At 38.3% G+C, this 13162-nt stretch overlaps 1 long non-coding RNA gene across 3 annotated transcripts in view; it reads right to left on the reverse strand.

The window, feature by feature from the left end:
- The window catches only part of LOC144064635 (uncharacterized), an 87462-nt gene that overhangs the window by 60327 nt on the left and 13973 nt on the right, over window positions 1-13162 (reverse strand). For all 3 annotated transcript variants that reach the window (XR_013296847.1, XR_013296848.1, XR_013296850.1), the window contains exon 3: window positions 7667-7807. This is a non-coding gene — a long non-coding RNA (uncharacterized LOC144064635). The remainder of the gene's footprint in view (window positions 1-7666; window positions 7808-13162) is intronic.

Consider the following 13162-nt stretch of genomic DNA (forward strand, 5'->3'; position numbering starts at 1 on the left):
AAGTTTTTTTTCGCGCAAGTTTGGTATCAACGCATGTTTAGCGGTATTTCTCAGTTTTTTGTATGATGTCAAGGTTAGTTTCCAACAAAAATGCTATTCTTTTTGGCCAAATCTACATCCAACACTGTAATTTTGGGCCATAACGAGGACTCCCTGCATGTGCTGTGCGCCCCTTACACATTTTTTGAAAAATGGCTATTAACAGACAAATTAATTCTAAGACAATTTACTCACATGAAGGCTAAATTGTTAAGGTAAATGCAGGCCAACCGTGGCATTAAAAGTTGATCATTCTGAGCATTCATCATCAAGCCAAGCGTGCGAAAAACCATTCTTTAATTATTATTATTTCATATGGATAAAACCCCCGAACCTGAGATGTTACTTTAGTCATTTTGCAAAAACATGCTTCCGTTCTATCCAGTCATTAATCACCCTCCAAAAGACACATTGTTCTGTCTTTTCGTCACCGAAAACTTTCTGCTGGCTCTGAATTATGCAATCCCTCCAAACAAAATCAGACATGAAATATAAATAAATCTAAATAATTCACACATCTTCTGTCGCAACTCAATTTTATGACACATCATTGAGAGAGAACAATGTTGCTGTGGGAGATTTCCCCAGATGGCAGATAAGACTTGAGATGCAACAAATCATATTTAAAGCTACCTTTAACTGTCCAATAAATCAAAGAAACCGATTCCCAGTCCTAAAACCTGGAGCGGATGCAGTCAAAGCGCGATTGCTTGGGTATTGTGCTGTAACAGTGGTTGATCATCTCAAGGGTTGAGGCCCCCCAAAAAAGACATCTACAGAGTCCCCACCCCTTGCTGTCATGTACAGTAGTCCCTCAAATATCGCGGATATCACTTAATTCGTTCCGGGACTGAACTCGTATGTCGATTTACTTGTAACTCAAATGAATGTTTCCCATAGAAATGAACTTAAAACAAATTAATTTGTTCCAACCCTCTGAAAAAACACCCAAAACAGGATATTGGATTGGAAAATTATTTTTATTTTTTCTAATTTGCCATCTATTAACAAAATAACAAATAACTAGTGGTTTAATAGTACTAAAATGTGTTTAATATTACTAAAATTAGACGGAGGGGAGAGAGAGAGACGGTTCTGAGAGGGGGGGGGACTTTTTGCACGGCAACATGCTCGTAACATAAAAAAAGAATTTGGATTACGATGCAGACACCCTCAAAAATAATTTTAATATAACCTTACACTAAACTTAATTCTAATTTTGTTTTAAATTTTAATACCTTTCTTCTCTTGGGTCGGTCTATTTGCCCCGCCTCCACCCTGACTTTCAGATGCAACCTATCGAGGGTTGTTCATTTTTGTCTTCCCTTCAAAATATTCCCAAAATGATGCACACAAATGTGCCCACAATAGGATAATGCACGACCACTTGCCAACGAGAAGTAGTATATACTCCTCTCGTATTAGCGAACAAGCTCCGCCATTCGCACTGACTAACGGGGGGAAAAAACACTGAAAAAAATGAAACGCTCCGCCCAGTGCTCGTAGAGACATTACAAGGAGGGAGTTGTGACCAGAGAGACAGTGGCCATGATGTTCTTATGAGCAGCCTCTCGCATCCGCTGTCTGCTCTTATATCAAAATTTGTCTTGTATCTCAAGATAAATATTTTCCCGAAATTTTACTCGTATCTCAAATTGCTCGTATGTCGGGGCACTCGTATGTCAAGGTACCACTGTAGCTGTAATATTTAATAAAAATACACTTTGATAAATCTACTTGTGTACTTGTATTTCTGTATAGGCGCGAAAACATGTATTGTGGTAGTAACGGGGGTGATTCCACTTCACATTTTTTTTGTTTTTCGCGGCCATGTCTGGTCTACATTAACCGCAAAATCCGAGGGATTACTGTATTCTGGAAAGCAATCCCTGCTTCCATGGAATAGCTACGCTTCGAGTAGTAAACTTGGAAACAAAGTAGTCGCCCGTACATCAAACAAGTTGCGAGGCGTCAGAAAGTGAAGTGCAATTACGCAGTGGGGAAAAAAAAAACAAAAAACAAAACATGTCCCAAGTTTGCAGCGGGGGATCACAGCAGTGTAAAAATTTCACTCCTGGCACAATGTTTTTGTTTTTTCTTTTGTTTTCCTTTTTCCCTAAAATAAAAGTGTTTTCCTCATTTGGTATTTGTTATTCTTTGTATTGATGCGGGATTATTTTATGCCATTCTGGGAGGTAAGCATGTAGCATATGTAGCTAAATGTATTCATAATTTGGTACAAATAAGATGTAATATATATATATATATATATATATATATATATATATATATATATATATATATTTTTTTTTTTTTTTAATTGTGCGCCCCAAAATATTCACTTATAAACAAGGTTAAGATTGTTAAATGCTAACTTTTGGGCACAAATGAAACTATGAAATTTTATTATCTGTGTAAGATATTTTATCTTCAAAGATGTACAATAAGTTAAATACTATGAAAAACAAAAGTTTTTAGGGTCATAATGAGACTGAATTTCTATTTCTATTCATTATAAATTTATTAACTTGGCTTTTTTGACATTGTAATCATTTATAAATGTATTTATAATTTGGTAAAAATACGATCTAAAAACAAAATGATTGCTAATAAAAAAGCTAATACTGTATTTATTTTAATTGTGTGCCCCAAAATATTCACTTATAAACAAGGTTAAGAGTGTTAAATGCTAACTTTTGGGCACAAATGAAACTATGAAATGTTATTATCCATATAAGATATTTTTTCTAGTGTATATTTAGGCTTTCGGTGTGCACAGATATTCAGAATAACTGTTACAAGGTTATGAATTTTATAAGCAACCTCGGCGGAAAGATTGACAGGAACACAGTATACGCAGTAACACGAGTATTTTCTGTATTAACGTGTGGGCTCTTCTTATGTAAACAAAGAACATCTCAATTTAGAAAAAAAAATGCAACGATAGCTCCATCAGAAAGAGAAAAAAAATCCGTATTAAACCAAATACTCTGGCCTTTGAGCATTACATGACATTTAACAAGTTTTTCACTTTAAAAGTTTTCCAGTCTGACAGATAAAACCAAAAAAAAATCAAGCAGTGTAAACCACTTCTTAGACAAATCTCCAAATGTTCCTCCGAGTTTTTCTAGGCGTTGCGGTGAGCTCGGAAACGTCTAGAAAAAAAAAAACGATGCACTACTTGTTTATTTTGAAACGGCACTTACAAGAGAGGCATTCGATGAGGAGTGACACTCGCCTGAAGCGCACTCCGGGCCGCCCCTGCGAGGACTGCATCCACAAAAAAAACGGAAAAAAACACGGCACCCTGTCTCCAGAGGTTACTGTTTGGAGTTGGACGAGGGAGATAAATAAAGAGTCTGCGTCCTTAAAGAACACCATACCGTCTTTTCAAGGTTGTCTTGGCACTGCGGCCTTTTCTTCAAATCTGCGTTCGAAGATTTAAAGGCTCGCCTTGCGCTCCTTTCAACATGGTCTTCCATAAACATTAGTAAATAAAAAGTGACAAGTACGACTATAAACCAATCCCTTGCATATGCTGCGGGCCTTTTTATTCTTGGTAAGTGAAAACTGCACAAATAATGCTTTTGAAATGTGTGTTCGCGTGACACCAAATAAATGGTTTGCAATAAATGCGGTGATAGATGTTGCAGAGACAATAAATGGGTCTCTGGAGTGCCTGCCTACCCATCGATTGTGAAATTGCACACCGTACAAGTACGTATCGTGGGTTGCGTGAGCTAGAAAATGTGGTTGTCAAGCAAGGTCTTTAGACTCTGGAACAATTGTTGCATTAAAACCAGGCTAAACGTTGGTTTCTTGGCTTGATGTTCCGCCGGATGAAATTCCAAAGACCTCCAACCGGTCAACCGTTGAGAGCATGCTGACCTATGTTGTGTCAGTGCGGCACTCAAGCGGCACAGAAGCCAAAAGGAATAAACTGCAGAGGGTGATCAACACAGCCCAAAAGATCATCAACTGCCCCCTACCTACCCTGTCCATCATGCACAAATCCCAGTGCCTAAGAAGGTCTAAGAACATCATAAAAGACAATACACATACTGGCTTCTACCTCTTCAACCTCTTGCCCTCTGGTAGGCGCTACAGGACAATAACAGCCAAGACAAACAGACTCAAGGACAGTTCCTTCCCAAGAGCCGTCACCATACTCAACTCGAGTTCTGCATCTAGGAGGACCTAATCAAGACCAAGTTCTTATCTTGCACTAAAACTCCATAGGCTGCTAACCACTTCAGTCACTTTTTTTGCCGGACTACTTATGTGAACACTTATTCCTGTTGACTACGACTTACTTATTGTTGACTACTACTCATTTATTATGCTGACTACTTTTTTATTGAATATTTGTTTTTGTTGTTATGTTGACTATTCATTTATTTATTCATTCATTCTTTTTCTGAACCACTTTTTCCTCACTAGAGTCGCTGGGGGTGCTGGAGCACATCCCAGCTGACTCGGGCCCAGAGGCGAGGGACACCCTGGATCGGTGGCCAGCCAATCAGAGGACCATTTACTCTCACACTCATACTGAGGGGTAATTTACAGCGTCCAATCAGCCTATCATGCATGTATTTGGAATGTGGGAGGAAACTGAAGTACCCAGAGAAAACCCACACAGGCCCGGGGAGAACATGCAAACTCTGCACTTGTGGACCGACCTGGATTGGAACCCAGGACCCCAGAGCTGTGAGGCCGACGCCCTAACCACTCAAACCGCCCACTATTTATTTATGTATTATTTATAGTTGGATTATTTATTTGTCTGTTTGTTTGTTGTTGTTTTTTGTGCATTTCATGGTGAAACTTTAGATCTCATTATACTTGTATAATGACAATAAAAGCATTGAATTACATTTTTTGGGGTGTTTATGGAAGCAAAGATCATCACTGGCGTGACATTTTATTTTTTCCCAAATTGAATAAAAAAAATATACATCATAAAGTGAGACCAATTACTATGTTGATAATCTACGGTGGAGGCAATCTGGGTTTCGTACTCAATGTGTTGAGGACGCAAGACCGTCACATCGGATTACTTTTATCGGGCCTTCTAAAACCGGACAAACCTGCTGCAACCACCAAGTTTGAGCCGTCATTTAAAAAAAAAAAAATCCTTATTATTTGCATGATTACAAGCATTTTACGCGCATGGCCAACACGGATGATTACCAGTTATCTCCAAAGTGTGTTGTGAAGATAAGGGGAATTACGTGCATACCAATCAAGTGTTTTGGGTGCAAGCGCACGAAAAGCATGGCCGGTTCAGCTGGCGAGCTGTGTAATTTTGATCACATTATCATAAATAAGATTCTGCATGAGACACGTTGTGGCTTTGTGGACAATTGGCAAGACTTTTCCAAGACATTCGCACGGGCAAATGAATTTATTTCAGGTTGGAGTAACAACATTCAAATTGCAATGTTTGTCTTTTCTACCCCGTCTTCTTTGATTTTATGTATTTGAAAACTAATGGCAAGCAAAATCTGATATGATAAAATATAAGTATTATTATTATTATTATTTATAATACTGTTATTATGAATAACCTTATCATGATTGTGTTTCTTGGCGGCACGGTGATATAGTGGTTAGCAAATCCGCTTCACATTTCTAAGATTGACCGTTCAATCCCCGATGGGTTCCGACCCTCCTATGCGGAGTTGGCCTGTTCTAACCCAGCCTATGTGGGTTTTCTCTGGGTGTTCTGGTTTCCTCTGACATCCCAAAAAACATGCATGCTATGCTATGATAATTGTATGCAAAATTGTCACCAGGTACGAGTGTGATTGATTTTTTTGTCTTTTTGTGCCCTGCTATTGGCTAGCAACCAAAACACGGTACCCCCCGACTACCCCCCACAGTTGGCTGGGGTAGGCTCCAGCACCCTCGGCAACTCTTGTGAGGATATGTAGTACAGAAAATGAATTCATAGAACTACATCGTATTCTAGTGGAATAGAGAAGAGCTTAAACTAGTGAGAGACTTGGGTTACACTACAAATTATCTTTGTCGAAAAGTCAGTATTCACGGTTTAAATCTATTTTCTATTCGGCGGTCTGAAACACATCCAGATGTGTCACCACCAGCACCACCAATGAAAAGAATTGCAAGGAGGGCAAAAGAGTCAAGAGCACCTCTTTTCAGAATCTGCCAACAGGCCAAGGAACTTTGAAAAACTGGGCGAGTGCGAGCACCTGGCGTACGTATCTCAGAGGGGCGCCGCTGCCGAGGCCTTTTTGCTCACTGCTGCGCACCTTTCACGGAGCAAAGTCCTTAACAGCGAGGGTGACGGGATGGAAGCCGCTCTGCTGTTAGCTGCTATGAACGTACGCCTACAGTGGTGGAACAAATTGCATTGATATTTTAACAATGTAACACTATTAAAGCTATGCGCTATATCTCAGGTTTGTTCCTGCCCCCAACCACGCCTACGTTACGCCCAAAAACCAATCCTCCTAGAGGCCGACACCCCCAGCTCACCTTTAAGCTCCGCCCCTGTGAATACAGTGTAACAGGAGATGCATACTCACTCGTAATTGTCCGTTCTTATTAAAGCAAAATTACTTGTTTAGTTCTTAAGATATGACATTTTAAAAAAAAGAGAAAAATAGGTCTTTTTCTGAAGTATTTTTTTTCTCTTTTTGGATATTGTCTTTTCCAAAAAAGTTGGAACAAGTGGGGCTGACTGTCATACAGTATGTTCATGTAAGGTACGGAATGGGAGTATAGTGAACATCCTTGCATCCTCTTGTAACCAGTTGCGTGTACTTTGCAATCAACTCTTGACTGTCTATTTAAATCCGTGTGTTTGTTAGTCTTTGTCAGATCGTCTGCTTTGTTTGTACCATGCCAAGTTGCCATGCCATGCTCCCTGTTCCATGTTCATCGTCTTCCCGTCAGGTTTGATTTTGTGATTTGATTTCTAAGTATTATTTATATTTATCGAAGATTCCCACCTTAAGAATGAACGTTTTGTTAGATTCCATGTCCTTGACTGCTTCTCTGCATTTGGGTTCTACCCTACGCGCCATGCTCGACGTCGCACCCAAGACGTAACATTAGTGAAATTGTTTTGCAAATTTTATTATTTATTGGAAAAAAAATATTAGGTGGGTGATGTCATATTTGGAAAATGATGCATTTTTAGCAAACTTTCTGTAAAGCAACAGCTTTTTTCACATTAAACTTCAGAACTGGGGAAAACTATCAAATCAAAGTCATGATGTTTGGGCCTATTTGCATTACTACTCAATAATCATTACAGTAGATATATTTAAGTGACTCTGTTAACACGTATGCAGATCCCCATAAAGACCCGATGTCCATACATATGTCCACATTTTGACCCTTTGGTAAACAAGTGTAGCCGACATACATTTTTTAATTTATTGCATAATTTGGGGGTTGAAATTAAGAAATGTTTCTTACTTTAATATGTACAGAATGTACTTTTACAATATTTTTAAGTGTTATATTTTAGCAGCCAAAGAGTTAAGAGTGTGGGCAGAGTGAACGAGTGTTAATAATATCACAACTTCTGCAAATGTATGGAAATAAGCAGTTAAAATAGGGGACAAATTCCATTTTATGTGTTCAAAGTTCTTACTTTTGACGCCATCGGGCTGCTTTGAAAGCATCCGTGGTCCACTGAAAGCCCTGGCAAGGTGCTTTTCATCTCATGGAGGCTTCTTTTGACACACACGGTTCACTGGAGGGAACGCCAGCCAAGCCGAGCGGGCAAAACCACCTGACAAAAAAAGAAAAAAAGAAAAAACATAAGCTTTTTGCCCTTTTATTGGGTTGGGTTTATTAAAACAGCCAGCTTCTGACAATTCACTTCAGAAGCCAGTGACTCTGGGTTTTTTTCATGTATGTGTGTGTGTGTGTTGGTATATGTGGTGTGTGTGTGTGTGTGTGTGTGTCTGTGTGTGTGTGCAGTGACCCTCTGGAGGCTTTCAAGGGACTTCAGATGATTGACAGGTGGACTGATAACTAAAAGCAGTCGGTGCTGAAAAATGGCTCAATACGAAGGAATATTGTGGTCAGAAAATAGAACTTTATTGTCATAAGATGAGGACATTTTGTTATATTTTGTATTTCCTAAAGCACCACATTTTACTTAGCGTATTTTCTCGGATATTAGATACCTCCGCGTATAAGCCGTGCCTTTAAAACTGCCTGAAAATCGTTGAATTTTAAAATTTCTCTCGTATAAGCCGCCCCCTGATTCACATTTTCACCTCCATATTTATATTAGACACCTCCACGTATAATCCATACCCTTAAAATTCCCTTAAAATTGTTGAATTTTACAATTTCTCTCGTATAAGCCGCCCCCTGATTCACAATTTGCACCTCCATATTCATGGTTTTAATAGGGAGTACAAATGTGTTACTTTGAAGGGAAAATCTTAAGAAAAATCATTGCACCTGTACTAATTAAAAAAGGAAGTCACGCGAGGAGTACAACCAGGAAGTGTCTGTAGCGGTCTAGTTTTCACCAAGTCTATGGGTGCAATGATAGCATGAGATACACATTACGCAGGGTGATATTTAAATGATCGATCAGCCTTAACAACTATTGGGATATGCTGATATTGTCAACACTATGCACACATGTATCAAGGCTACTCGCGTCTGGCCAGTCAGACCACATTACCTACGGTAAGATGGCGGCACCCTGAGCGAGCAATGGCAGGCCCAAGTATGAGTTTTTTCACATTTCATGCAAGATACGTTTTTTTTCTTGAATTTCATAGACGTCAAAATAAATTCAGTTTAGCGTTTTATCTGTTTATCTTTTCTCTATTTTGAAATAATTGACCGTACCGGCCACACGTTTTGCGTCATGGCGTTTCATCCTTGTTAGCTAATTTATGCGCATATAAGCCGTACCCTCGATTAAGTCATCATTTTTTTAGCGACAAATACCGTGTATATGCGACAAAATACGGCACACATGCAAACTCCACACAGGAAGGTTAGAACACACCAGGGGTTGAACTCACAATCTCAAAACTCCGAGGCAGACATCCTAACCACTTGTACACCATGCCAAAGATGTTGTAAATTGAAGAAAAAAATCAAATTCAGAGCCTAGTCTGATCCTGCTGTTGTAATTTACTTGTTTGTTCCCTCAATATTAGTTTTTTTTAAGTCTACCAACTGAAAAAAAATGATAAGTTATTTTCTTCCTCTTCCATATCAAAAATTGTTTTATTGTTTTAATCAAAAAAATGCCCGCAGGGTCAAACGCAAATGCCAAAACAATTTTTCTCGCGCTTTACAGTCTATCAGCAAAAGACACGGCAAAAACAAAGTGATAAAAAAAGCAGGTTTATTGCAGGACAGTTACATGAAACACACTGCAGAACATTTCTCCCATATTAATGAGGCTAGCTAGCTATCACGACGAGACAGATTATCACAGCTCTGAATTTATTACAAACACGAGCCAGCAGACAATGCGAGTGTAATTATGAGCCGAGAATTGAAATAAAGATACACATCACAGGCTCTGTTAAAATTGTCAACACGGGCCTAATGTGGAGCGAGTTAGCTTTTTTTTGGTACGTCACTCATTTCTTGTTTGATGCTTTATTTAAAATGCACAGGCGATGTCGCGTCTCTGATTAGCATATGTTCATATTCTTGTAACGGTGGAAATGAAAGAGAGAAACGTTTGTGAGAGTAAAGATTTTAGAGTCCCCCCGAGGCGGCATGTCATATTACGCCGAATGCACCAAAACGACAAATATTTTGTATGTATTTTTTTCTGGGTGTCATTTGCTAGCAGATTGTTGCCGTGCAGCAGTGCCTTGATGTAAGAATGTTTGAGTTTTAGGGGATATTAGCATTGTTTTTTCTTGAGATATGAATTCAATGCCATGCTTTGCAAGATTCAGCCATTTTTAAGTCAGATTTGGACTCTTCTGTAAAGTTGGTTAACAATGAGAGTAAATATGGACACCGAAAAATTGGGTCTAAAATGAGTAATATCTTTGATTTTGTCATGTTTTTTTTAGAGTCATAATTATGGGGATTTTTTTCTTGCCATAGACCAAGGGTGTCAGACTCGGGTTAGTTTGCGGGCCACTTTAACTTCAACTTGATTTCACGTGGGCCGGACCATTTTAGATATCATATTTAGATTTTTTTATATAAATGGATTAAAAGAACTGGATTAAAATCCCTGAATATTCAGTTTTTATAGATCTAAAACAACATTTATTTAAGCTTTTTTTAAATATATCTTTAGATTTTACAAAATGATTTTTGAACTAAAAACACAGAAAAAATTGATTAAAAAAATTACAATTATTGTTTTAAAGGGGGGAAATCAGGAAATTTAATATACATCTATACTCTTCATTTTAATTTGATCCTAAAACAGAAAGTCGGCACTCATAATTTACTTTCCCGGGCCACACAAAATGATGCGGCGGGCCAGATTTGGCCCCCGGGCCGCCACTTTGACACTTGTGATTTAGAGTATCCAATCAGCCTACCATGCACATCTTTGGAATGTGGGAGGAAACCGGAGTATCCGCAATAAACCCACACAGGCTCGGGGAGAACATGCAAACTCCACACAGCTGAACCGGCATGGATTTGAACCCAGGTCCCCCACTGTGAAGCCGAGGCGCTAACCACTCATCCGCCGGGCCGCAGTGTTAACTTTAGTTTCAATGGGAGTTTCTATTGGCTGAAACTTTCTTCTTTGGGGACATAAGGCGGACACTATGTAGTCCCTTTAGTTTAAAGCACATCAACTTCTGCATCCACGAGTAGGACACGCAGTAATAAACAAGAATGTTTTGTCGACGGAGGCCTGAGGAATACGCAAGGCGGTGGCTCGCTGGCGTATGAGAGCCAAAACATGAGGCTGTGACTGGGAGGGGAATTGAGGGGTGCTGGAGTGGTGGAGTGGAGGGGTGGGGTGTCCAATGAATATGCCTTCCACTATTGTGCCTCTGTTATGACCGTTCTAATGAGATCTTTGGAGAGTTGGGCCTCTCGTTCAATCGTGTCTTGCCTCGCCACACAAATCCACTGCCAGCGAGTCCTCGGACACACCGACTCGGGTGGATGGATGCATTTGTTCCACATAAAAATGCCATCAGTCAATTACTTTTTTTTTTTTCCCAGAATGTATTCTTAAAGGAAAGTTGGTTTCACATGATGATTTATGCTGTTGTGTATCGTGAAGGAGAAGCAATGTTTATTCTTTCCTCGGGGAGTGACAAAAGGAACAAAACAAAACTTTTCTGCACAAAAAAAGAAAAAAATGTGAATGTTAAAATGCAACTTTGGACGCATCACCTATAGATGCTGGGTTTGGAAATGTAGCGAATATTATTTTTTTTATTGTGTTTTAACTTGTTGCAAATCTACTTACAATGCATAACCAGCACTGTTACAGTAGAAACTGTAATAGAACACGTTATTTTAAATCCATCATACAAAGTGATGTGATTTAACCTGACTGAACTCCGTACATCAGGGGTGTCGGACTCAGGTTGGTTCGCGGGCCGCTTTAACGTCAACTTGATTTCACGTGGGCCGGACCATTTTAGATATAATATTTAGATTCTTTTTTTTTATAAATGGATTAAAAGAACTGGATTAAAAGCCCTGAATATTCAGTTTTTTATATATCTAAAACATTGTTTATTTTAGCTTTTTTAATATATTTTTAGATTTTACAAAATGATTTTTGAACTAAATACACAGAAAAAAATGATTCAAAAATTACAATTATTGATTTAAAAGGGGGAAAATCAGGAAATTTAATATACATCGGACCATTTTAGATCTAATATTTAGATTTTTTTATTTATGAATGGATTAAAAGAACTGGATTAAAACCCCTGAATATTCCGTTTTTTATGGATCTAAAACAATGTTTATTTAAGCTTTTTTATATATTTTTAGATTTCTCAAAATGATTTTTGAACTAAAAACACAGAAAAATTGATTAAAAAATAACAATTATTGATTTATTGATTGAATTTTTTCACGTTTCATGCAAGATACATTTTTTTTCTTTTGTTTAGTGTTTAATCTGTTTATCTTTTCTCTATTTTGCAATCAATGACCATATTGGCCGCATTGTCTTCCGTTATGGCGTTTCGTCTTTGTCACCTTGCAGTTCCGTGCAATTCAAGTCTAATTTGTGCGCATATAACCCGTACCCTCGATTCAGTCAATTTATTTTTACAACAAATACAAATTTTCCAAGATGGCGCCGTTCACGCGGGAGCCAGTGGCAGTAGCTCTGTACACTCTTATGTTTTTGGTGTTTTACAGCCCTTCTATCATTTTTTAAATTACATTTTAAAATTTCTTAATACACTCCTTTTTACTTTACTTTGTACTTTATACTTTTTACTTTAATGTTTTTACAACTTTCTTTGTTCAGTTAGCCTGACTTTAGTGTTTTTGCTGCTTTCCTGTCTTAATGATTTAATTTGGTGATTCTTAATGATCCCATTTACTTTGATTTGCTTTGTACTTTGTGCTTTGCTTTGTTGTACTGTCTAACTTATAACTATGCCTTTTCTTGCTACTGGCACAATGAAATTTCCCGAATACAGGATGAATAAAGTTATCCAAACCAATCCAATATATGCGAGAAAATACGGTAAGTGTGTCTGCCATGGAACAGTTCATTCCGGTTCAGTTGCATGGAAGGGGGCGTATCCAGGCTAAGAAATTATACTGTAAAAGACTGACTATATAAAATAAAATACTTTTATTAATTGTAGCAAGTAGACCTAGCAAGATTGATTTGCCCCCAGCCCTTCTGAAAAAGTGTCTGTATGCTAATTCCCAGTCATTTTACATAAAAGAGAGTTTGAGCCAATTAAATTCCAAATTTGGCAAATTTAGAGTCAACCGGCATCCCATCACGGACTCTACCTGGCGCATAAAATGAGTCCCGATAATCGCTCATTATGATGCGCTACAACTTCCCCTGTTTTAATCAGTCCATTCTTCAGATGAAAAGAGGTGCGAAGAATGATGGCTTGGTGGACTGCTTACAAAAAAAAGAAGCCTTTCATATTCTTTTGTGAGGAGGAAGTCAATTAAGAGGTCCCAC

Source organism: Stigmatopora argus, chromosome 2 (genome assembly GCF_051989625.1).
Source record: "Stigmatopora argus isolate UIUO_Sarg chromosome 2, RoL_Sarg_1.0, whole genome shotgun sequence".
Taxonomy (NCBI): domain Eukaryota; kingdom Metazoa; phylum Chordata; class Actinopteri; order Syngnathiformes; family Syngnathidae; genus Stigmatopora; species Stigmatopora argus.